Genomic DNA, 24,438 nt, shown 5'->3' with positions numbered 1-24,438 from the left:
TTAATCTTAGCCATTCTGACTGGTGTGAGATGGAATCTCAGAGTTGTTTTGATTTGCATTTCCCTGATGACTAAGGACACTGAACATTTCTTTAGGTGCTTCTTGGCCATTCAAGTTTCTTCCATTGAAAATTCTTTGTTAAGCTCTATACCCCATTTTTTAATAGGGTAATTTGGTTGTCTGGAGTCTACTTTCTTGAGTTCTTTGTATATATTGGATATTAGCCCTCTATCAGATGTAGGATTGGTAAAGATCTTTTCCCAATTTGTTGGTTGTCATTTTGTCTTATTGACAGTGTCCTTTGCCTTACAGAAACTTTGCAATTTTATGAAGTCCCATTTGTCAATTCTTGATCTTAGAGCATATGCCATTGGTGTTCTGTTCAGGAACTTTTCCCCTGTGCCCAAGTATTCGAGGGTCTTCCGCACCTTCTCTTCTATTAGTTTCAATGTATCTGGTTTTATGTGGAGGTCCTTTATCCACTTAGACTTGAGCTTTGTACAAGGAGATAAGAATGGATCAATTTTCATTCTTCTACATGTTGTCCTCCAGTTGAACCAGCACCATTTGTTGAAAATGCTGTCATTTTTCCACTGGACAGTTTTAGCTCCTTTGTCAAAGATCAAGTGACCAAAGGAGTGTGGGTTCATTTCTGGGTCTTCAATTCTATTCCATTGATCTTCCTGCCTGTCTCTGTACCAATGCCAGGTAGTTTTTATCACTATTGCTCTGTAGTACAGCTTGAGGTCAGGGATGGTGATTCCTCCAGAAGTTCTTTTATTGTTGAGAATAGTTTTCGCTATCCTGGGTTTTTTGTTATTCCATATGAATTTGAGAATTTCCTTTTCTAACTCTGTGAAGAATTGAGTTGGGATTTTAATGGGGATTGCATTGAATCTGTAGATTGCTTTTGGCAAGATGGCCATTTTTATTATGTTAATCCTGCCAATCCATGAGCATGAGAGATCTTTCCATCTTCTGAGATCTTCTTCGATTTCTTTCTTCAGGGACTTGAAGTTCTTGTCGTACAGGTCTTTCACTTGCTTGGTTAGATTCACACCAAGGTATTTCATATTATCTGCAACTATTGTGAAGGGTGTCATTTCCCTAATTTCTTTTTCAGTCTGTTTATCTTTCATGTAGAGGAAGGCTACTGATTTGTTTGAGTTGATTTTATAACCAGCCACTTTGCTGAAGTTGTTTATCAGGTTTAGGAGTTCTCTGGTGGAAGTTTGGGGGTCACTTAAGTATACTATCATATCATCTGCAAATAGTGATATTTTGACTTCTTCCTTTCCTATTTGTATCCCTTTGACTTCTTTTTGCTGTCTAATTGCTCTGGCTAGGACTTCCAGTACTATATTGAATAGGTAGGGGGAGAGTGGGCAGCCTTGTCTAGTCCCTGATCTTAGTGGGATTGCTTCAAGTTTCTCTCCATTTAGCTTGATGTTGGCTACTGGTTTGCTGTAAATTGCTTTTACTATGTTTAGGTATGGGCCTTGAATTCCTGATCTTTCCAAGGCTTTTATCATGAAGGGATGTTGAATATTATCAAATGCTTTCTCAGCATCTAGTGAGATGATCATGTGTTTTTTTTCTTTGAGTTTGTTTATATAGTGGATTACATTGATGGATTTCCGAATATTGAACCATCCCTGCATTCCTGGGATAAAACCTACTTGATCATGATGGATGATTGTTTTGATGTGTTCTTGGATTCAGTTTGCTAGAATTTTATTGAGTATTTTTGCATCGATGTTCATAAGGGAGATTGGTCTGAAGTTCTCTTTCTTTGTCGGGTCCTTGTGGGGTTTGGGTGTGAGTGTAATTGTAGCTTCATAGAACGAATTGGCTAGTGTTCCTTCTGTTTCTATTTTGTGGAATAGTTTGAAGAGAATTGGTATTAGGTCTTCCTTGAAGGTCTGATAAAATTCAGCACTAAAACCATCTGGTCCTGGGCTTTTTTTAGTGGGGAGACTTTTAATGACTGCTGCTATTTCCCTAGGGGTTATGGGACTATTTAGATGGTTTATCTGCTCCTGGTTTAACTTTGGGACCTGGTATCTCTCTAGGAAATTGTCCATTTCTGTCTTAATAAGCATAAATAAAAAAGAGCAAAAGTTGTGGAGCTAGCACTATTTTCCATGACACAAACTTTGTGTTGCCTAATTTTATAATTTTGTTTACTTTCTTGTCAAAATTAAGAAGATGGTAAATGAATATTTAATAGATTCTGAATATACAAAATATGACTACCATCAGATTAAAGCAAATTGATTTACAGTAGTATATACGTACACATTATAGAATTTTTATGCATGATTATTAATTTCCCAAGACAGCACTTCAAAGTGCTCCTTCCCATCTTACATTATTTCTGCCCACTCTTTTTTTTTCTTTTTTAAAAAAAATAAATTTATTTATTTTATGTATATGAGTACAATGTAGGTGTCTTGAGACACCAGAAGAGGGCATCAGATCCCATTATGGATGGTTTTAAGCCACCATGTGGTTGCTGGGAATTGAACTCAGATCCTCTGGAAGAGCAGTCAGTGAGTGCTCTTACCTACTGAGCCATTTCTGCAGCCCATCATAATTCTTTAATAGTTGGCATTCCACAATGGTTCAAGATCACTTGAAGGCCAGCAGTTGCAATGAAATACACATAAATACACGTAAGTATGAAAGCTCTATGCCATCGATAAGCATTGAGGACCTCAGTATCATTGAGGTCTCACAATAAAGTGTTAGAATCTTTAAAAGTCTTATATTCTAGACAGCAGCTGTTATGGTGTCCTGAAAGCTAAACTTCTCATAAAAATATGCCTTTGGTGGTTGACACATCCAGTGTGGACTATTGGACCAACAAATAATTAAGATTAACTCTCCAATCTTCCCATAAATATTCCTCTTGTGATTCTTGGAGAGGGGGGAGGGAGGGAGGCTGTGGTTGAAATCTAGCTCACTTAGCAGTTTAAACGAATGTACCTGGATTCACAGAGGGTTGAGAGGTTCACTTCTACAGAACATAGTAGGTGAAATTAGACAGTCCTGTATAATGCTTTGAATTTGTACCAGTGGGGAAACTACAGTTCTTTAATTAGGAGATTGTTACTATTGAAAACAGAATTTGTAGCACTCACCCCAGAGTGAGTGACTAAGAAAATGATTAAGGAAATTAAATATTTTTGTTAAGGAATGGTTTACGTCTGAGCCTCTGAATCATTCCAGAGATACCGAGCAGTTTTTGAAAACTCCCTTTTCTGTGAAACTTGAGGTTTCTTTCTGTGTCTTCAACTACTGCAGGTTGCTACCTCTTGTTCTGATGGTCTTTGTCTACTGTCAGCTTTAACACAGTTTTTTATGGGAAAAAGGCATCATTTATTGATTCTGATTTCAAGGGAAATGGCTATTATTTTGCACATTTTGGATTCACTTACGGTAATAATGTCCCTCCCATTTTTCTTGACCTAGGGGTCCTTGTTTACATATTTAAGCTTTATATACATCATTTACATAATAACGGGCTTTGTTTCACATTTGCAACAGCTTCAGGTAGACAAAAAATATGGAACGCTTCACGAATTTGCATGTCATTCTTGCGCAGGGGCCATGCTAATCTTCTCTGTATCGTTCCAATTTTAATATGTGTGCTGCTGAAGCGAGCACTCTGCCCACTCTTTTACAAAGTTTCCTGAACTTTTGTGGCAGTAGGATTAATATAGATGTCTCATTTAGGGCTGAGCACTGAAACCTGTATTCTCAGAAGTTTGACCAGTTTTTCATCTCTCCATTGACTGCTTCTCGTTGCCAAAGACTGAGGGCAGCAAAGGTCTTTGAGTACAAGCATAAATATTTTAAAGTAATTTGATGGCAAAGCCATTTAGAAAAATTACAATAGCAGGTTATATCCTAAAGTTAACACAAAAAGGGGGTGTGGAAAGCAATATGAAAGCCTATTTCCTCACAAATAAATTTAAAATACATGTATATGTCTAATGTTTTTATAAACTATATAATGATATATTGCATGGATGTATATGCATACACACATACAGTATATATGCATGCATGCAAAATACAATAACAATCACTGAAAAATGATGCCATGAATTTTAAGGCGAGCAGAAAGAGACAATAGATATAATGGGAGGGGTTGGGGGTTCGAAAGGGAAGAGAGAAATTTTATAATTAAGTTATAATCTTGAAAATAATTTCTGAAAAAGAGAAGTGGAAGGATAGTAAACACATGGGGAATGAGAGAAGAGTGACTGATGGTGGCTAAAGAGAATTGAGGTAGGGAGATGGAGGAGAAGTGGAAGGCAGGTTGATGGGAGAAAGGAGGAAGGAATCAAAGAGATGGAGGAGAGGAGGGAGGCAGGGAGATGGGGAAAGGAGTGAGTAGAGAAATGGAGGAGAGAAGGGAAGAGTGGATGAAAGGTCTCTTGGAAAACTACTAGTTAGTCAGTTTAATACTAAAATTAAAAAAAATGATTTTTAGTGAATTATCCTGCATGTGTGGACCATGGCAATGTAAGGAGATGTGATTATTAGATGAGAATTACAGTAAAAACATGGATACCCCTCTATGAATTATTGATCAGTGTCATACCCAAGAGACCGCTAAAACAAGACAGAATACTGTACTTCCCTTGGTTACCCACAATAACTACCTTGTAAGAGCCTGCTTCTGAAGACATGATATATTTTGACCATAAGACACCGAGCAATTAATCTCCAAATAATGGGAATCTTCCTCTCTGCTCACTAGCTTTCCTGGTTCCCCAGACTACTATGCAGGCTGCTGGGGGAGAAGTGACATCAGTTGTCTTAGCCAGCACTGGAGCCAGAATGCCCCATACTGACCTGCCAGAGAAGATGTACCAACAGATGAAAGAATGGCATATCTATCAAGGGGACAATCAACTGATTTCTGGGTGGATTTGAAGCAGGGTATTTCATATCTAATACTACAATCTGGGTCAGAAGCTCATGGCTTTGGTAGTCACAGCCCTTGAGTAGAACCTGCTATTGAAAACAACTTTTATAAAATATGGTTGCTGGGAAATGTCACCTAAAGAGAGATTCATGTCTCATAATGTTGTACAGCTATGCAATTAGGGACTATCAGACTCACTCAAGTATGCTATTACTTAAAAAGTCTGTAAAGATAAAATTGTCAACCAAAGATAGCTGGCAAAAAACAAAGAAAGTAAAAGGAGACATTTTTCTTCTTTTTGATTACTTAAAAAAATAGTTAAAATTGCTTTTGGTCTTGGCAGCCATAAGGAACAGTCTGCAGTCTGAGAATGATGTCATATGTACTTTTTGAAAATGCAGAGCTCCATGGTCTTATAGCACCAAGACTCCATTAAGGCACTTCTGTATCTCCATTGTTTGTTCTATGTCTCAAAGGCTCCGCTCCAGCTGAAAGGTGTATTCTAAAGGAAAGAATCCACACTCTGGAAATTGCTTTAATATGTAAAAAGTGTTTGTTAAAAGATAATTTGCTAAATTCACTGCAGTGTCCATTCAGTACCTCTCATCCCAGGAGTGATACAAGTAGAGTAGACATTTAGTCAGCTGGTTGCTGAAAGAAAGGTATCCATCAGAAAAAGGTAGTCAGAGACTCTGGGAGTTGGAATTATAAAGCCCAGCTCAGGAAGTGGATAATTCCTTCACGGCATTGTAAGATTAACACATACAGCAGTTGACCAAAGTGAATGGGTGGAATGGGGTTGTTTAGAGGATCAAGTCATGGCTTCAGTGATGCTTTGAAGACAAAGTTGAAGGTGATGGGCAAATACATATTATTGTAAATGATCTAATAATTACTGATATAATTGTTCATATCCAACCTGAAACCCATAATAGAGATATTAAAATTCAAGGAGTTTCAGATTGCACACTGTGAGCAGTAGCACAAATCACATTCCCAAGAGCAGTAAATCTACTATGTTTAGTCCCCATTCCTCAAGATTTCTCTTCCTTCTGGCAATTATGTAGCACAGAATAACAAATGAACTTGAGTTGGCTGTGGGCAGACCAGAGGGGATAGGCATGATGGCTCCAAGTTTATTTGCTTTTGTCTCTGCAGTTACTGTTCAACGGTAGATGGGCTTCTCCAGTGGACCAGCTAATATCTTCGAGCTGAACTAACAGATTGTTTTGACATCATTAGACACAGATAAATAGAATGGAACCAAATTGGTAGCCATGTTTCACAAAGCCTTCCAACACACCTGCAAGAAATTCTGAAATGCAGACTTTAATCTAGCTTTGCTCAAGATCCCCACTAACTTCTTCAGGCAGAGTTTCTGACTAGGGTAAATTTGGCACATAGTCTAAGTCCTAATCAAAGAGAGGTTTATCTCTTCTCAAAACATAAACCCAGTTACAGCTGAGATGCCCACTACAATCAGGCAGGTATGAAATGAAGATGAAGGGATTCCTAAGCATAGAACACTCTAGAGTTAGAGGCCAGGCATGTGATGAAATAATGATCATATAATCATAAGACTGAGTGTTCACAGTCAACCTTGTGTCCCCAGATAGCTTGAAGTTTCAAACACATTTTATGGAAGGCCAATAGCTTCTACCTCATATAATGGAACATTATAGTGATGGATCCCAGAGAAATTTTAATCAATTAAGTGACAATCTGTCAGTTCTATGTTGGAATATACAATAGTAAATACTTATTGTAAATATGCCTAGATTTAGAATCACTTAGGAGATTCAGATGCATATCTGGGCCTTTCTGTGGTATTAATTGAAGAAGACACACTCTGAGTGGGGGGGGGGCATTGTTCTGAGGGCTGTGGGCCCCACTAGGATAAAAGGAAAAGAGAAGAAAGGAAGAGAATATTGTGAAGTGAAATGGTCTGACATGTCTTCTCTCCTATGATGGACTGGATCACCTGAAAGCATGAGCAAAAAGCAAACCTTCTTCCATGATGTTGTCTCTGACAGGTATCGTGTTCACAGCATCAGGAATGTAACCTATATAAAAGGAAGTGTGTTACACTCAGGTCTTCAGTCTTATTCCAACTCTCCCTCAGTCAACCGCTTGGACTCCTACTTATGAAAAAAACAATCCAGGACTGAATGGATGGTGCTTTTAGTTATTGCCTCTGTCAGATACAGCTGGAAAATTCACATTCACATATATCCCAGTCCATTGAAAGAGAAAAGTCTTTACACCTTTTTCCTTAACTTTCATCTTCCCAGAAACATGGGGATGGATCTTTCCAGTAGTAGTTTTTTCCAACTACTCTTAAAGGATCCTTAGTCAATGGACTTACACATGATTAGTGAGCACTCAAAACTAAATGAGAGAAAGCACGAAGTAGTGATGGCTTCATTAAAAGATGAATGTTTAGGTTAGGAGGCCTAGGATAGACTCTCATTTATGTCATAAAGAGCCAATAATGGGACTTCCTTAGCAGATGAAAACAGCAAAAATATCTTTTATTCTTGGCCTGTAGAGTCAATATGAAAGTCGAATGAGATATTACTTTAATTTATGAGTAATTTGGTGCATTATTTTAGTATATTTATTAGGGTTGTATAGATCATAAAGATAGGTTTATGAATTCCTGCATCTCCTAAATCAAGGACATAGGCAATTAGATGCAAGAGAAACAGTCTGTTCTACTTAAATGAATGAATGATTATATACTGACATCCTCTGTGGACAATTTGTATGACTATGAAATATAGACATATAGGATTCTAGGTGTATGGGATTTCCATTATCCTCTGCAGACAAATGAGACCTTTGAGCACACCTCTTTGTCCTTTACTTTGTTCTTGTTTAGATACGTGAATGAAGAGAAAGGCTCAAAAGTAATTTGAATATTGAATTAATTGATAACAATGGATACCTGTAAAGACCATGTACTAATAGCTCTGTATTTGAAGATTTTACACTTCACACCCAAAGGATGTTGACTATATGTGTACACAACAGTTTAGTGAACCTGCACAACTTCTCAGGTTCTTCACTCTTGTTCTTTGCGCCAGCAACACTTGCTTTCTTGACTTGGCCTACATCTTAGAGCATACTCTTTGGACACATTCCTCAACATTTAAACAAAAACCCAGATGCTTGTACATGCCAATGGATGCTGTTTTAGCGGGAGAACACAAAGAGTCCATTTACAACTGGCACCCATCCAGAAAACAGACACAGCTATTCCAGTGACACAAGGACATGGAATCCCCTCTGTTCTAAGCCAGGAGTACAGAGTGAGAGGGAGCTGGAGAAAGGGGCATTGCCACGGCTGACAACCAGATAAGGGTCTTGACTGTTCCCAGCCCTGTTCCTGCCATCCACCTCATAAAGTGATAACTTGGATAGAATTTCCCTTCCAGTGACTGTAGTGAAGTAGGTTTTATAACACATTGAGTCACGTTGACAGCTCCCAGAATATAGAACTCAGGCCATTCCTATAATCTCAGTAGGAAGCTGCTGTCTGCCTCATCTACTCTGTCTTTAACACAGATCTTCTGGTGTGCTTGCAGTTGACAGCCTCTGTGCAGGAGAGCAATAATGACAAAATCAGTGGGCAGGTCACATTTATTGAGGACTGATCAGGTGTTAGCAACTGTTCTCTGTTTTAGACAGATGACCTAATTTAATCGTCCAAAATAGCTCACTGCAGTGATTTTTGAATCCAGAAAATAGAGCTTGGGGATATTGAGAAGTTTTCTAACATTCACAGCTAGCAAAGGTGGTGATTTGAGCCTAGTTTGTTCTGAGGATGGCATCTGCCTCTCACAGTTTTCTCTTTTCCTCTCCAGATGTCTAAGAATCCACTATATCCTCCATAAACTCTTAGAAAAACTCATCTGGCAATTCAGTATGCGAATCTGCAGAGAAGTATCCCCAGTGTGTAGCACTGATGGGCGCAGAGTAAAAACACAAAGGATATTTGATGAATGAATAGGTAAATTAAACCCACATCTGGAAGGACTTGCTTCACGAAGGCCCTTTATTAGTTGTTTTCCAGGTGAGGTCTTCTGTGTGGGAAATCATTACACATGTAGATAACAATGTCCTTGATAAAGCAGTAAAAATAAAACACCAATCCCTTCAGGAATGAGTGACACAAAATGCACCAAGTTTGGGGTTAGCATCTTGAAGGAATGGAAGTCCATTTGCTAATGTCAAATGAAACCCACTTGCTTCCCTTACGTTTCAGAACTCAGAGTGAGCTGTTTCTATGCAAATGAACAGCTGCCCCTACAGGTACACTGCAAGTCTACATTCTTGGCTTGGGATAATTTCCAAACCTAGGGCTCATTTTAATGTTAGTTTGTCAGCAGATGTGTACTACTTGTGCTCTCCTAAAACCAGAAGCATAATGGAGAGGAACTGTGGTCCTGTGGACTCAGCAGTTACAACCTGTGACCTCTGTGGAAGGAAGTAATAATCCCTGGGTCAGAGTGTGGGTCCCCAGCATGAGCCACATACCCAACAGTTGACCTACATATCTGTCCCTAGCCACAGTAGCTAAAGGATCCCACTACTTTCTTGGAGGACATGGATGATGGAAGCATTCACATAGAGTGTGTCCTTTATTCATTCTATCTCTAAGGAACCAGAGCAAATGTTAGCAGGTTCTTGTGAAAAGGTGTGAGTTTAATTAGTTTGAACTCATCTGAAAGGTGGAGAACTCACACTTTCAAGACCTGGATGAAATACAGTCTATTTGGTGATGAAGTAAAAGCAAATTGCAGACTTTTCTGAATGAGTCTGTTGGAACATTTCACAGTATGATTTGAAACATGGGGACTAGAGCATACAACATTTTGAAGTATTTTTCTGGTGTGTACTGAGTGGTATTTTAGTATTAGAGAAATATGTGTAGAAATAATCTGAGAAGGACCCAGAGAGATCTACAGAAGTCTATCCCTTCTCAGACAGGCCATTCATTTCTGAGGGTACCTAGAATGTATAATTTTGAGGATAAATATTCAAGGGGTAAGGAAGTGATTCCTTCTTAAAAGTTTATGTCCTAGTAGCCTCTGACTTCAGAATATTATATATATATATATACATATATATATAACTGAGTAATTAAAATGACCGACTGGTTATAATACCTTAACACTGAGTTATACTGAAACACTATGGTTGGACTTGGGAAAGTACCAAATATTTACCCCATATTCTAGCTGATATCTAAATTGTACACTGATGATACTTATATCTTCTTAAAAGTTGTTTTCTGAAGGTTGAAGAAGGGGCTTCATGAAATGAGAGCATAAACTCTAATACCCAGCACTCACATATAAATCCTCATGCCTGTAGCGTAAGTATTGGGGAGTGGAGACAAGTGGGTCCTGGGCATTTGCTGAGCAGCCAAGTATATCCAATGGCAAGTTTCTGGTTCAGTGAGAGATCTGGTCTCCAGGAAAAAGAGTGACAGTGACACCCAATGCTCCCTAACCCTACTTGGATGCAAAAGATATGAACCTGCTCTAACATGTGCATGCAACACACACAGACACAGACACAGACACAGACACACACACACACACACACACACACAGCAGATATACAACATACTCCATGCACACACCACATGCACATATGATCCATAAAACAAACACAAACACACAAAGACACACAAAAACACACGCAAGCACAGCATGTACATAACATACATCACATATACACAATATATACATACAAGCCGTAAACACACACTTAGATCATACATACAACTTATACCATATATACAATATACACATACAAGCCATAAACAAGCAAACAAATAAACACACATACACATGCACACACAAAGGAGCATATGATATTATGTGAGATGGACCTCTTATTTCTCATGATGAGACTCTGTGAAGTGTACTTTGCTCTGATGCTATTAGTCACATATGGGTACAGATTGCCCTCAATGAAGGTGAAAGCCTGTAGATCAGACAGAGAGAACGTGGTTTAAAATTAGCTAGGGATGGAAATGAATAATTTGTTATTTCTCCTTTTGCTGGTGAATCCAGATCAAGTTATCCTTCAGCCATTCACCTTCATCCCCCATCTTGCTGAGCACACACATATGCAAACACTGCTGTGAACTCGCAGGCCCCAGCTTGGTGCAGTCCTATTTCCTGTGTCCAGGCAGAGGCTCCACACAGCTGGAGTGGGAAGCACCTGCGAGGCTCTGCTTTCTGTCTGCCTCACTCACTCACTGTGAGCCTGGTTACCATCTGCACAGGTAAGGCCCCAGCCTGGCCCCTGTAACCACTAACCCAGCTCTTACAGACCCCAAGTCAATCTAGACATAAACCAGGCATCCTGCCATACCTGAAGGGGGCCTGCTTCATGTCTGTGGTTCCTGATGCTCACACAAAGAAACCTATTCACCCCCCTCCCCTTCTCATAGTCATCTCTTCTCTTTGTGCTCAGTGGCCAAGTCATGCTGGGACTTGCAGGATGAGCTAGAGAGAACTCTAAATTAAGATGCTGTGAAATGGACTCATTTACTCACTGGGAAACTGACCTATGCCAGGCACTTTGGAGACTGTACTCACAGAATGTCAGCCTAAACCTTGGCCTCAGAGTCCAGTGGAAGAGACAAATTAAAACCTTTTAACTGCAACCTGCAGCCCCAGATGATAAAGGCTCAACTGAATACATGAAATGAAGGTAGTTTTCCCAGCATCAAAAAAAGGTACAAATTTCGTCTGACAGAATTTGGAAAGATTTTTACCGAGGCTCTAATAGTAAAGTGAAGTTTAATAAATATACAGAAATTTATTCTCAGAAGTTAAAAATTAGTGTGTGTGTGTGTGTGTGTGTGTGTGTGTGTGTGTGTGTGTGTATTCAACTGGGCATGCATGAGGGGAGGCCAGAGTTAGGATTCTTTTGTTTTCTTTTTCTTTTTTTATTCTTTAATTCTTTTTTCCAGTTCAGTCTGCATCCCCCTCCTGTTCTGCCCCCCAACTGCTCCCCATCCCACACCCCCCAGCCACCCCATTTCCAATAGGATGTTTCCACTCCCCCAACCCCAACTCACCAGACATCCCTACTCCATGGGGCCTCAAGTCCCTCAAGGATTAGATGCAACTTCTCTCACTGAGGACAGACCTGGCTCTGATCTCAGACCTGGCTCAGAGGACAGTCCTCTGCTCAGTCAGGGGCCTCATATCTGCTGCCCCAAGATCTCTCAGACACTGATGTCAGGATTCTTTATTGTTTTCACTTTGCTTTTGAGCCTTGGGCATCTTTTGAGCTTGGACTTGTCATTTTGACCACATTTCTTGGTCAGTGAGCCCTGGGGATGGACCTGTCTCCAGAATCCCAGTACCACAGTTACAGGTCCAAGCTGTTATTTCTAGCTCTTATGCAAGGGCCAGTAATCTGAATTCCACTTCTCATGCTTGCATAACACTAGTTTGCCCGGTGAGCCACATCCACTTTAAAAAAAATAAGCCAGAAGAAATGTTTTAATAATGGAATCAAATATCAATGACTGAAAGATATCATTAAATATTTGGAAATTAAGTATTTCTAAATAACTTCTGAAACAAAGAAAGAGTAAGAATGAAAAAAAGTGCAGGGCCAACAAGATGATTTAACAGGTAAAGGTGCTTGCTCCCAAGTCTTATGACCTGAGTTCAGTCCCTGGGAACCACATGTGAAAGGAGAAACTGGCTCTTGATGGTCTCTTGTTACACACACACACACACACACACACACACACACACACACACAAGGCACATAAATAGATAAATGTAATATAAACACCAAAAAATAGAAAGTGCTTTGAGTTGGATCGAAATCAAAAGCAACACATAAAAATTCACTGGATAATGCTTAAGCAACACAGAAGGGATAAATTTATATGATTAGATGCTTGCTGCATTGAAGGAGAAAAAAAATCTCAAATAAATGACCCAGGTTTCCATTCTTGGGAACCAAAAGGACAAATGAAACCCCAAAATGCCTAAACATAAACAGTAAAGATTAGGGTATAAGTCAAGAAATTGATATCAGATACATAATGGAGAGCATGAGACAAACCTGCTTCTGAGGTTAAGGACGACAAGATAGAAAACCCGGTAGACTTGACTTTGATTCGTCAGTTGTTAGTAAGAAAATAAGACACTAATGTGTTAATAATTTTATTATGTTCACAATCTAAATGTAACAAAATTTAAAATAAATATAAAATTCTAAAGTTCATTCAAGGAACATTGGTTTACAGGAATAAACCTTTATCAATGAAATAAACCAAATTTATCATGAAAAACCTTCTCTGATAGAAAATATAACCACTGAAGTGTTTCACCACTAAATTTACCAACTATTATGGACAGGGATGATAACAATTATGTGGACATTCTCCTGAAGAATTACATACAAAGAAGAATTATCCCAGATCTGTGGAGTGGGCCCTGCCTTGATAACCAATTGAGGATAATATCAAGATAAAAGAACTACAGACGAATATTTTTGGAAAAAAATATTTGGTTTAGTTACAAAAATTCAATGGATAATTTGGGTACTAGAGACAGCTGTTAGAGACAGGTAATAATAGGCAAAATGATCTCCTAAGTTAAATACATAATGGCTAAATGAACTAATGCAAAGTATGAAGAGTTATTGTAATAGCCCATAATCAATGTGACACCTTATATTGATGCAATAAAGATGAAATAATAATATTGTCAATAGAAGTAGAGCACATATATGAAAAAATTCTATATTTGTTCCAAATGAAAGTCTGTAAGTCAGGGTCAGAGGATCATTTTCTCAGTTTGGTAATCAACAGTAACAAAAACAATGGCTCATGTCATGCTGGGAGGCTTATGTGCCTTCAATGTAATATTTGAGCAAAACCAAGACTAAATGATGACTATTTTAAGTTTATCCATTGAACTCTATGCCAGAGAATTTTAACCAAAGTAATAAGACATAGAAAATAAAGTTATCCAAATTGACAAGGTAAAAGGCTATATTGCCTTTATTCTTAGAGATAACTGTTATTTAAATAGAAATGCTGGTACGATCTTCTGTTAATAAAAGCTAATTAATTAATAAATGAGTCTGCTAAATTTTCAGGAAGAACATTAGTTGAATTTCTATATACTACCAACAAACAACCAGGAATTTAAATGAAAAACAATACTATTTGGGAAATGTGAAATGCTAGATTTAAATTTGATAAAACATGGACAGGGTATACAAGCTGAAAACTATAAAATATACCTGACAAAAACTTTTAAAAGATGTAAAATAAGTGGAAAGTTCTTGTTCATGAGTCAGGAGCAACTATATTTATAAGATTTCAATTTTGTTTGATAAATTCAATTTCAATAAAAAATACCAAAGGGATTGTTTTATGAAAATTGTTAAATTGACTCAAAAATATGTATGTAGGTATATATATATGTATAATTATTATATGTAATTATATACACAAATACATGTACATGTATATAGTAGAATGCCTCAAAAAGCCAACGTCTAAACAATGAACAACAAAGTTTGAAGAATTAGACATTTTTCATATGATAAGAAATGCTTTCAGTTATTGAAGAATTTAAATGATGTATTATCATTCAAAATGACTCCTCACAATTCTTTGGGACTTGCTGATTAGCCATCCCATCCTGCAGAACAAGCACCAGGACAATGAGAGACCTAGTTGCTAAAAACAATGCAAATGGCACCCAAGGAACAACACGTGAGATTAATTTCTCGCTTACATGTGAACACAAATTTACACAGACAGACATACTCATACAAGCATGAACATGGACATGTACACATATAAATACCCACACACTTCCATAATAGAGCCTCACACAAAACTTCTGCTTGTTAAATCATGAGAGCACTCAAGTTACCTTTCAATAAATAAATGAGCAAGCAACTTGAGACATAATCAGGCAATGGAAATAAGAAATAAGCCATCAAAGCATGACAATGTATGAAAGAATATTGAATAAATTATTACTTGCAGAAAGAAATACATGGTAAGAAGTACACATACTGTATATTTACAACTATGTGCTATTCTGGAAGAGGTAGAACTAGACAGTTAAAATTGGTGTTTGCCAGTCTTATGGAAAATGAGGGATATTTAGGGCAAAGTAATTTGATTTGTATAACACTGTAATAGTGGCTCCATGGAATTTTTATGCATTTCCTAAACCCATAAAACCACCTAATACAAAGACTGAGCCTAATGTAAAATGTAGGTTTAGGCAGTAATGAATAGCAATTTGAGTTCATTGTTGGTAACGTAGGTGCTACACTGATGGGAAATGAGTTGGGGAATAGAAAGAAACTGAAGTTAGTTGGATGGTGTAAGTTAGATCCAGATATTTTGTTTTCAATGTTTCTGGTACTGAAAATTGTTCTCATATATAGTCTGCTTGAAAAGGATTGAATTTTGCTGAGCTACTTAGAGCTGCAGTGAAGTCAGATTTTGTGGTACAAGCTTGAAGAGAAAGCTAAAGCCAGTGCTTGTACTGGGAGGTTATTGGTGATAACCTGTGAGTAAGGCAGTTGGAGGCTGAGTAGGATGGGTCAGCCAAAATGGAGATCAATAGTGCAGAGGGCTTTGAAGGAAGAATGCAGAGAGCCTAGATTTGGCTGTGCTCTGGGTTATGCTGGAACGAACTTGATTAGACTTCAGAGACTTGGTCAAGTGTTGGCTCTGATTCTTGCCATGTAGTGTGAATTCTGGCAAACGACTTGGCAGTTTTGGCCTTTGATTATCTCAAAAATGCCCCAGGGACATTACTTTGATGTGAAGGCTCAAATCTCACAGGCTAGAGGTGCTCTGCCAACACACTAGCTACTGATATTCAGTAGAAATCACACCCTGATAATGTGTTTAGCCTGAGCTAAGATGTCTAATATATGTAAAATTGTGTGGGAAAATTAAAATATCTCACTCATAATAGTTATATTATTTATGCATTTAAAATATCTATTCTGGATCTATTACACATTATTAAGTAAATTTTATTATTCTGTGTTAAATGTTTAATGCATTTTCCAGAAAAATAAGTATGCTTGTAGAATTCATGGTTGTGGCTTTCACTATGTATCTACGATATAGCACAAATTCTGAGCTTCACTAGTTGAATTGTCTTTGGGGACATATAATTTTAGCTCCTAGTTAAGCAGAGTTATTACCCACTCCAGAAAGAGAGTAACTGGAACCAAAAAGGAATAAAGGATTCCCAAGGTAATCTCATGTCACCCTAGAGCCATATTGCTACCCACTGGAATCCTCTGGAGCAAGTCTATCAACACTAACCCAACCTCGAATTTTCCAGAATATTTAAATGAGAAGGCCCAAATTCATTCCCTAGACATAGATATAATCCTTAATAACCCCATTCTTTTCTAAACTGTGAAACTATCAGCAATTTAGAGATGGGTCTGGCTTAATTGTGTCTGTTTCTGCCACTCCCCACTGTGAGGCTCGGCAGCAAGAGGAAACCACCATATGTGGTTTCCATGGTAGTGTAAGACTGACACTGTTCCAGTTTTCATTCTAGTCTACACGACAGAAAAATCAAGTTTAAGACCCAATATGTTCTTGTTGCTCCTAGGGCTGACATTAGTTTTCATTTAGTTTTTTAAAATTTTAAACATATATAATATTAGTTGATCAAGATCCCTCTTATCTACTTTTTTTGGATATTTTCTTTATTTACATTTCATATGTTATTTCCTTTCCCAGCCCCCCCCCAAGAAACCCCTTATCCCATCCCTCCTCCCCATGCTTCCATGAGGGTATTCCTACACTGGGGCATTAAGCCTTCACAGAACCAAGGGCCTCTTCTACTGTTGCCATCGTCTGCTACATATGCAGCTGGAGCCATGGGTCCCTCCATGTGTGCTCTTTGGTTGGTATTATAGCCCCTGGGGGCTTTGGGAGGTCTGGTTGGTTGATATTGTTGTTCTTCCTATGGGGGGGGTTGCAAACCCCTTCAGTCCTTTCTCTAACTCCTCATTGGGGACCCCATGCTCACTCCAAGGGTTGGCTGCAAACATTCGCCTCTGTATTTGTTAGGCTCTGGAAGAGCCTCTCAGGGGACAGCTATATCAGGCTTCTGTCAGCATGCACTTCTTGACATCCATAATAGTGTCTGGGTTTGGTGACTGTATATGGGATGGATTGTCAGGTGGGGCAGTCTCTGGATGGCCCCCCTTCAGTCTCTGTTGAACATTTTGTCTCTGTATTTCCTCCCATGAGTATTTTGTTCCCTCTTCTAAGACAGACTGAAGCATCCACAATTTGGTCTTCCTTTTTCTTGAGCTACATATGATCTGAAAATTGCATCTTGGATATTCCAAGCTTTTGGGCTAATATCCACTTATTCTTTTGTGATTGGGTTACCTCACTCAGGATGAGATTTTCTAGTTCCATCCATTTGTCTAAGAATTTCATGAACTCATTGATTTTTATAGCTGAGCAGTACTCCATTTTGTAGATGTACCATTTTCTGTATCCATTCCTTTGTTGAAGGACATCTGGTTCTGTCCAGCTTCTGGCTATTATAAATAAGGCTGCTATGAAAATAATGGAGCATGTATCCTTCTTATATGTTAGAGCATCTTCTGGGTATATGCCCAGGAGTGGTATAGCTGGATCCTCAGGTAATACTATGTCCAGTTTTCTGAGGAACCACCAGACTGATTTTCAGAGTGGTTATACCAGCTTGTGACCCCACCAACAATGGAGTGTTCCTCTTTCTCCCCATCCTTGCCAATATCACCTGAGTTTTTTATCTTAGCTGTTCAGATTGGTGTAAGGTGGAATCTCAGAGTTGTTTTGATTTGCATTTCTCTGATGACTAAAGATGCTGAATATTTCTTTAGGTGCATCTCGGCTATTCTGTATTACTCAGTTGAGAATTCTTTGTTTAGCTCTGTACCTCATTTTTAATAGGGTTATTTGATTTTTCTGGAATCTAACTTCTTGAGTTCTTTGTATATATTAGATATTAGCCCTCTATTGGATGTATGATTGGTAACTGTCTTTTCCCAATCTGTTAGTTGCTGTTTTTTCCTATTGTTGTGCACTTTGTCTTACAGAAGCTTTGCAATTCTATGAGGTCCCATTTGTCGGTTGTTGATCTTAGAGCATAAACCATTGGTGTTCTGTTCAGGAAGTTTTCCTGTGTGCCCATGTGTTTGAGACTCTTCCCCACTTTCTCTTCTACCAGGTCCCAAAGTTAAACCAGAATCCTATAAACCATCAAAACAGTCCCATTAGCCCTAAAAAAATAGCAGCAGTCATTAAAAGTCTCCCAACCAAAAAAAGCCCAGGACCAGATGGTTTTAGTGCTGAATTCTATCAGATCTTCAAAGAAGACCTAATACCAATACTCTTTAAACTACTCCACAAAATAGAAACAGAAGGAACACTACCCAATTTGTTCTATGAAGCCACAATTACGCTTATACCTAAACCACAACAAAGAAAGAACTTCAGACCAATTTCCCTTATGAATATTGATGCAAAAATATTCAATAAATTTCTCTCAAACAGAACCAAGAACACATCAAAATGATCATCCATCATGATCAAGTAGGATTTATCCCAGGAATGCAGGGGTGGTTCAATATAAGGGAATCCATCAATGCAATCCACTATATAAACAAACTCAAATGGGGAAAAATGATCATCTCACTTCATGCTGAGAAAGCATTTGACAAAATTAAATACTCCTTCATGGTAAACGTCTTGGAAAGATGGAATTCAAGGCCCATACATAAACATAGTAAAAGCAATAGACAGAAAACCAGTAGCCAACATCAAACTAAATGGAGAGAAACTTGAAGTAATCCCACTAAAATCAGACACTGCACAAGGCCGCCCACTGCCTATCTATTCAATATAGAACTCGAAGTCCTAGCCAGAGCAATTAGACAACAAAAGGAGGTCAAAGGGATACAAAATGGAAAGGAAGAAGTCAAAATATCACTATTTGCAGATGATGTAATAGTATACTTAAGTGACCCTAAAACTTCCACCAGGGAACTCCTAAATCTGATACACTACTTCAGCAAAATGTCTGAATATAAAGTCAACTCAAACAAATCATGCTCATGGATTGGCTGGATTAATATAGTAAAAATGGCCATCTTGTCAGAAGCAATCTACAGATTCTGTGCAATACCCTTCAAAATTCCAACTCAATTCATAGAGTTACAAAGAGCAATTTGCAAATTCATTTGGAATAACAAAAAACCCAGGATAGCGAAAACTATTCTCAACAATAATAGAACTTCTGGGGGAATCACCATCCCTGACATCAAGATGTAGTACAGAGCAATAATGATTTAAAAAAAAAATAACTGCATGGTATTGGTACAGAGACAAGCAGGAAGATCAATGGAATAGAGTTGAAGACCCAGAAATGAACCCACACACCTATGGTCACTTGATCTTTGACAAAGGAGCTAAAACTATCCAGTGGCAAAAAGACAGCATGATCAACAAATGGTGCTGGTTCAACTGGCAGTCAGCATGTAGAAGAATGCAAATCAATCCATTCTTATCTCCTTGTACAAAGCTCAAATCCCAGTGGATCAAACATCTCCTTATTATCTATTCTTAAGTCCCTTATCTTCCCATGAGTCCTTTTTCCCCCCAGGGTCTCTTCTACTCTCGTATTCTTTTAATTGTATTTTATTTTTATTTATAGCCCACTGAATTTAGTTAGGGCATTTTTGTATGAACAGAGAGCAATTCGGTTGAGTGGAGGCATTACACCATTTGTTTTTACCACTGAAGACAGTGATTCTTCCCACTGCAACTTTTCACTGTCTGTAGCTCTTATGGGATTGATGTGGCCTTATGATCACATTCTTAGCCTTAAATGAAACCTGACCTTTATCTATTTCATATGGCTTCTAAACCATGTCTTATTTATGTCTGATCTTTAAAGGAATGTATGTTATCCAAATCTCTATTCATAAGCACAGAAACTTAGAAATAGTTGTCTGCCTCCCTTCATGTGTCCTGCTCAGATCTTAAGTATTCAGTCTGATCCTGTCATTATCAGGAAGCTTGATATCCTTAATTTTGAATTTATTCATTCAAATAATGATTACAATGAAGTTATTTAATGTGGATATCATTTCCTTAGCAGAGTAGGATTCCTTCCTTCTCATTCCCAAATTCTTTCATACACAGAAAAGAGAAGGTGATGGAGTAGCAGTCATGTGATGGTAAAAGTTAAAGTGGTTGGAAACAAATGAGACATGTCTATGAAGTTTGGATCCACAGCATCAATTTTATGTGCAGTTTGTACAATCTACTACACAGTCATTTGCTTGTACCTGTATATTGCAATTCATCATTCAGTAAGATTGTGACTCCAAGAAGATGTTTCATGATGATCTTACAGGTTCATCCCTGGGGTTCCTGTCAAGGACTCCAAGGAGGAAGTTTTTCTTAGTGAAGAAAGGATGCATGATTGAAACTTTCTATTTGCCCAGCCTGTGTTCTTCAGTTATAATGGACACTGGAAACTCAGTGGCCTCTCAGAAGCTCTAGGGACTTGAAGACTTCCTACCCAAAGAACTTTCACTTTCAAAGTTCATTGCTTCATGGCATCCGGACACTCTAGTAGGATGCAGATTCCCACATTTCTGAACTGCTGTTACTGCATCTACACTCCAGTTTTGATCTTAGCTGCTACACTATTTCTTAATTCTATCTTGTCTTCCATATCAGACCATGGAGTTTGAAAATACAGGTCACAACATATTGGACAGTTGAAATAGGCACAGTTGGAACAGTGCCTGACATAGAGTAGCTTCTAACTGAGAATTGGTTGATCACTGAATGTTAAGAAACGAGCATGACTTATATTAAGAAAATACTAATTTCTTAAAGAAAATGCCATCTTCCACACTGTGTGCTTCTTGACGCTCCATAATTAATGTTCATTTTGAGTGTAAGCACTCTGGGTGGATTTGTGGGAACTACAGATTAAGATTTCATTATTGGATAAAATTACCAATCAACTGAACATACTTCTTACCAAATTACCATAATGTGGCAGTCTATATTTGATGCTGTATATATCGATGTATATTTTAAAAGATCGTTGTGTGTTCCTTTATGGATTGACTAGAAACATATGTTATTGATAGTCATTGAGAAACTGATATGCAGAGGGGAGTCTTTAGAAAGCTCTATGTGTAAAAATCCTAGGTATCAAAGGAACAACCAGGTAACAGGTACCACAGAGAGACCACAGGTGTCTTCTCATGAGCATCATCAGTGAATACTTCTGTGTTCATACTGCAGGTGTTTTTGATGTCTTAGATGGTGAGCCTGTGACATTTGACCTCATGTTTTGGGTATGGTAGGTAGAGAGATGATAAAACCATGGATTAGAGGAGGCACTTTTAGTCCTTCACAAGTACTCTACATAAAATAATTAAAAAAAGGTAGAAGACAGAAAGAAGCACGGACACTACATTGTGACCTGGGAGAAGGAATGACTTGACAGACACTACTGAGAAGAATGAGGTTAACATGATAAAGTTGAACTGAAGACTAACGTTTGTGACTTCAGTCTGGTAGAACATCTCATAGATATTTGGCCAAAGATTTCCTGCCTCATGCTGATATTTTTCTGAAGGGAGAAAATTAATTGGGACACTAGAGAAAGAATGTGGAATGGTTATATGGTGACCTGACCATATAACTATGTCACAACTTGTTTTACAAGACCATTAAAAATGATGAAGGATGTACTAACAGGACTCTTCCCACTGCTTGGAAAATTATTAACTCTTGATGTATGCTGAGCAGGGAGGAGTTATGTCTTCATTCATGTACTCATGGAAGATTGTTCTAACCCACAATTTGATGGATATATTAATATATTTATGTATACTTTCTTCATGTATATCTAAGCATCACATCATAAACCTTAAATGTGTTTGTTATTCTGAAGTTAATGGTTATAGAAACTTTAATATTATTTCTTTGGGCATATGAGAACAGAGTGCTTGGCAGCATTTGTAAAACCATTCCTGATGAGTCCAGTCCAAGTTCTGTAGTGATTTGGAAGTAGACTAGTGCCCCATCAAGTATGAGGGCAGAGTTTTCCCCATGGCCCACCTCTAACTAAGAAACTGTTTGCAATTGATTCTTGTTGGGAGAAGAAAAATCAATTTTCGAAAATAGAGTGATGTAATTTTGTCTGACTTGAACTTATGCAGGTCTTGTGTGTGCTGTCACAGTCTCTATGGGTTCATACATACATAGTCCTTGTTGTATCTAGAAGATGGTATCTACTTGGAGCCATCTCCCATCCCTGGGTCTTACAAACTTTTTTTCTTTTCCTCTATCGCAATAAATTGTGCAGCCTCTAGGGAAAGGGTATGATAAAGATATCCATTTTAATTCTGAGTATTCCAATGTCTCTCACCCTTAGCACATTTTCCAGTTGTGGGTCTCTGTGTTGAGTAGCAATTTGTGCAAGATGACACTTTTCTGATGAGGTTGAATAATGCATTGGTCTATGGCAAAGAAACATTTATTAGAAGTCATTTTATTGCTATGTTCATTTACCAGAATGCTAGTAGTAAGATTCCCTCTATAGTCCATGACCTATCAAATCTCATGTTATTGGCCTTATTAACCATGTCAGGTGTGGTTTATTTTGTATGCAGTAGGTCTTAAATCCAATCAAAAACTGTTTGGTCATTCCAAAAACACATATGCAGTTATTATATCAACATATCTTTACAGACAGGTTGCTACTTCTTTTGTGATTAAGGGTTCATACCTGTGTGAGGACTGATGAGTACTTTTCCCTCTAGTAGTGTGTATAGTAGCTTCTAGCATCATGAATGCTAGTTAATATGGATGAAGCCTTTAGTTGAGAACCAGCTTGATTTCTTGAGGTTGACGTAAGTGGTGTCTTCAGCAACAGGGACTTCATGTCAGGTTGTATACTCTGAGGAAAGAATATTTTGATTCCTCCAAAGTAGAGTATCATTCATTTTGCTTTAAGTGCAGTGTAAATATATGTATTCACATCATTGAAACAATGCATATGGTAATATAGCTGTGGTTCATCATTAACTTTTCCACAGCTAGAATAATCACATTTAAAAGAACCATATCACAGCTGAATATAAGTGTGTTTCATTGAGAGATGTGAACACATGGGAGGGGAGGAGAGTTACACAGCTAGCATGAATAGTCAGAGAAAGCATCTTATACGAGAGGTTTTATTGTATCTGCATGATGTAGCATCCTATAATGGAGAAGGTTTATTGAGAGTTGGTAGATGTCTATAAAATTGGGTGATTGTGGAGATGTAGATAGAATCACCCAATTAAGATCCAGGGTGATGGTCCTTCCAGTGTCACCATTACCACTAGAAACCACACTGGCTGGTGATTAACATATCTAAGTATAAACTTGTGCATTCATTCTAACTCATTCTCTCATAAAAGCCTATCATTTCACACCAGGGCAAATGCAAGGCCAAGCCACAAACTGTGTTCCAAAGAGTGGCTTTTTAAAAAAAGAAAAAGAAAGAATCCCCCAAGGTCTCTTTCCTTACCAAGGGCAAAATGTTCTAATGCTGGATTATGCCACATGTTTCCATTCGAGCAGATGGCAGAAAGGTTTGTCAGCAATGTGGAACTTGTTAAGGACGAAGGCCTTGCTGATAGAGATCAAGAAGGCAGCTTAAATTTACTTAGTGGTGAGATGGTTTGTAATCCACTCATGCTAGTGAACATAATGCTTTTGTAATTACTTGTAAGTCAACTGAGAGCCTCCAGAATCAGCTCATGGGAAATGGTTGATCTGCTGTGTAGGTATTGACTGAACAGTTCAGAGAATATGCCTAGTTCTTTCCTGAGACATCAAATAATGTCACACACACACACACACACACACACACACACACACACACACACTTTCTATGTTGATTATAAAATATTATTTTGCCTACAATAAGGAGGGGGTTGGAGACCAGTAAAAGGGTACTTTTAGAAAATGAATTGATGGATAGTATAATGATTTACTATCACCAAAATCTGTCCATGATCACCAGCAATCTAAGGACTATATTGTATAGGGAAGACTCAGATTTGTTGTGGTAATGCATAATTCTCAACTCCAGTAGATTAACAGAAGGCAAGTTAATTTGTCTCATATAAAGTTCACTTTGCTAACTTTTCCAAAGTAGCAATTCTTTATGTATTGACTTACCAATGCAAGTGTTTTAAAAATTCTTTATTATCATTATTATCATTTTTAATTTTTGAGAGAGTGTCACTATTTTACTCAGGCTTATCTAGGACTTTCATTGTAGGCTAAGCTGGCCTCAAACAGAATAAGAGGCATAGACCACCATGCTCAAATGCAGACTGTCTGAAACAGCATCTCTACGTCATCA

At 38.0% G+C, this 24,438-nt stretch overlaps 1 non-coding gene across 1 annotated transcript; it reads right to left on the bottom strand.

Moving 5' to 3' along the window:
* Positions 1 to 3,562: 3,562 nt before the first annotated feature.
* On the bottom strand, positions 3,563 to 3,669 carry LOC114625042. The gene has a single exon (XR_003711998.1). It is a non-coding gene; the product is annotated as a U6 spliceosomal RNA (small nuclear RNA).
* Positions 3,670 to 24,438: the final 20,769 nt, after the last annotated feature.

The sequence above is a fragment of the Grammomys surdaster genome, unplaced genomic scaffold (genome assembly GCF_004785775.1).
Source record: "Grammomys surdaster isolate TR1022 unplaced genomic scaffold, NIH_TR_1.0 212, whole genome shotgun sequence".
NCBI lineage: Eukaryota > Metazoa > Chordata > Mammalia > Rodentia > Muridae > Grammomys > Grammomys surdaster.
Note: the sequence above shows the minus strand (reverse complement) of the source record. Positions and strands in the feature narration are given on the sequence as shown.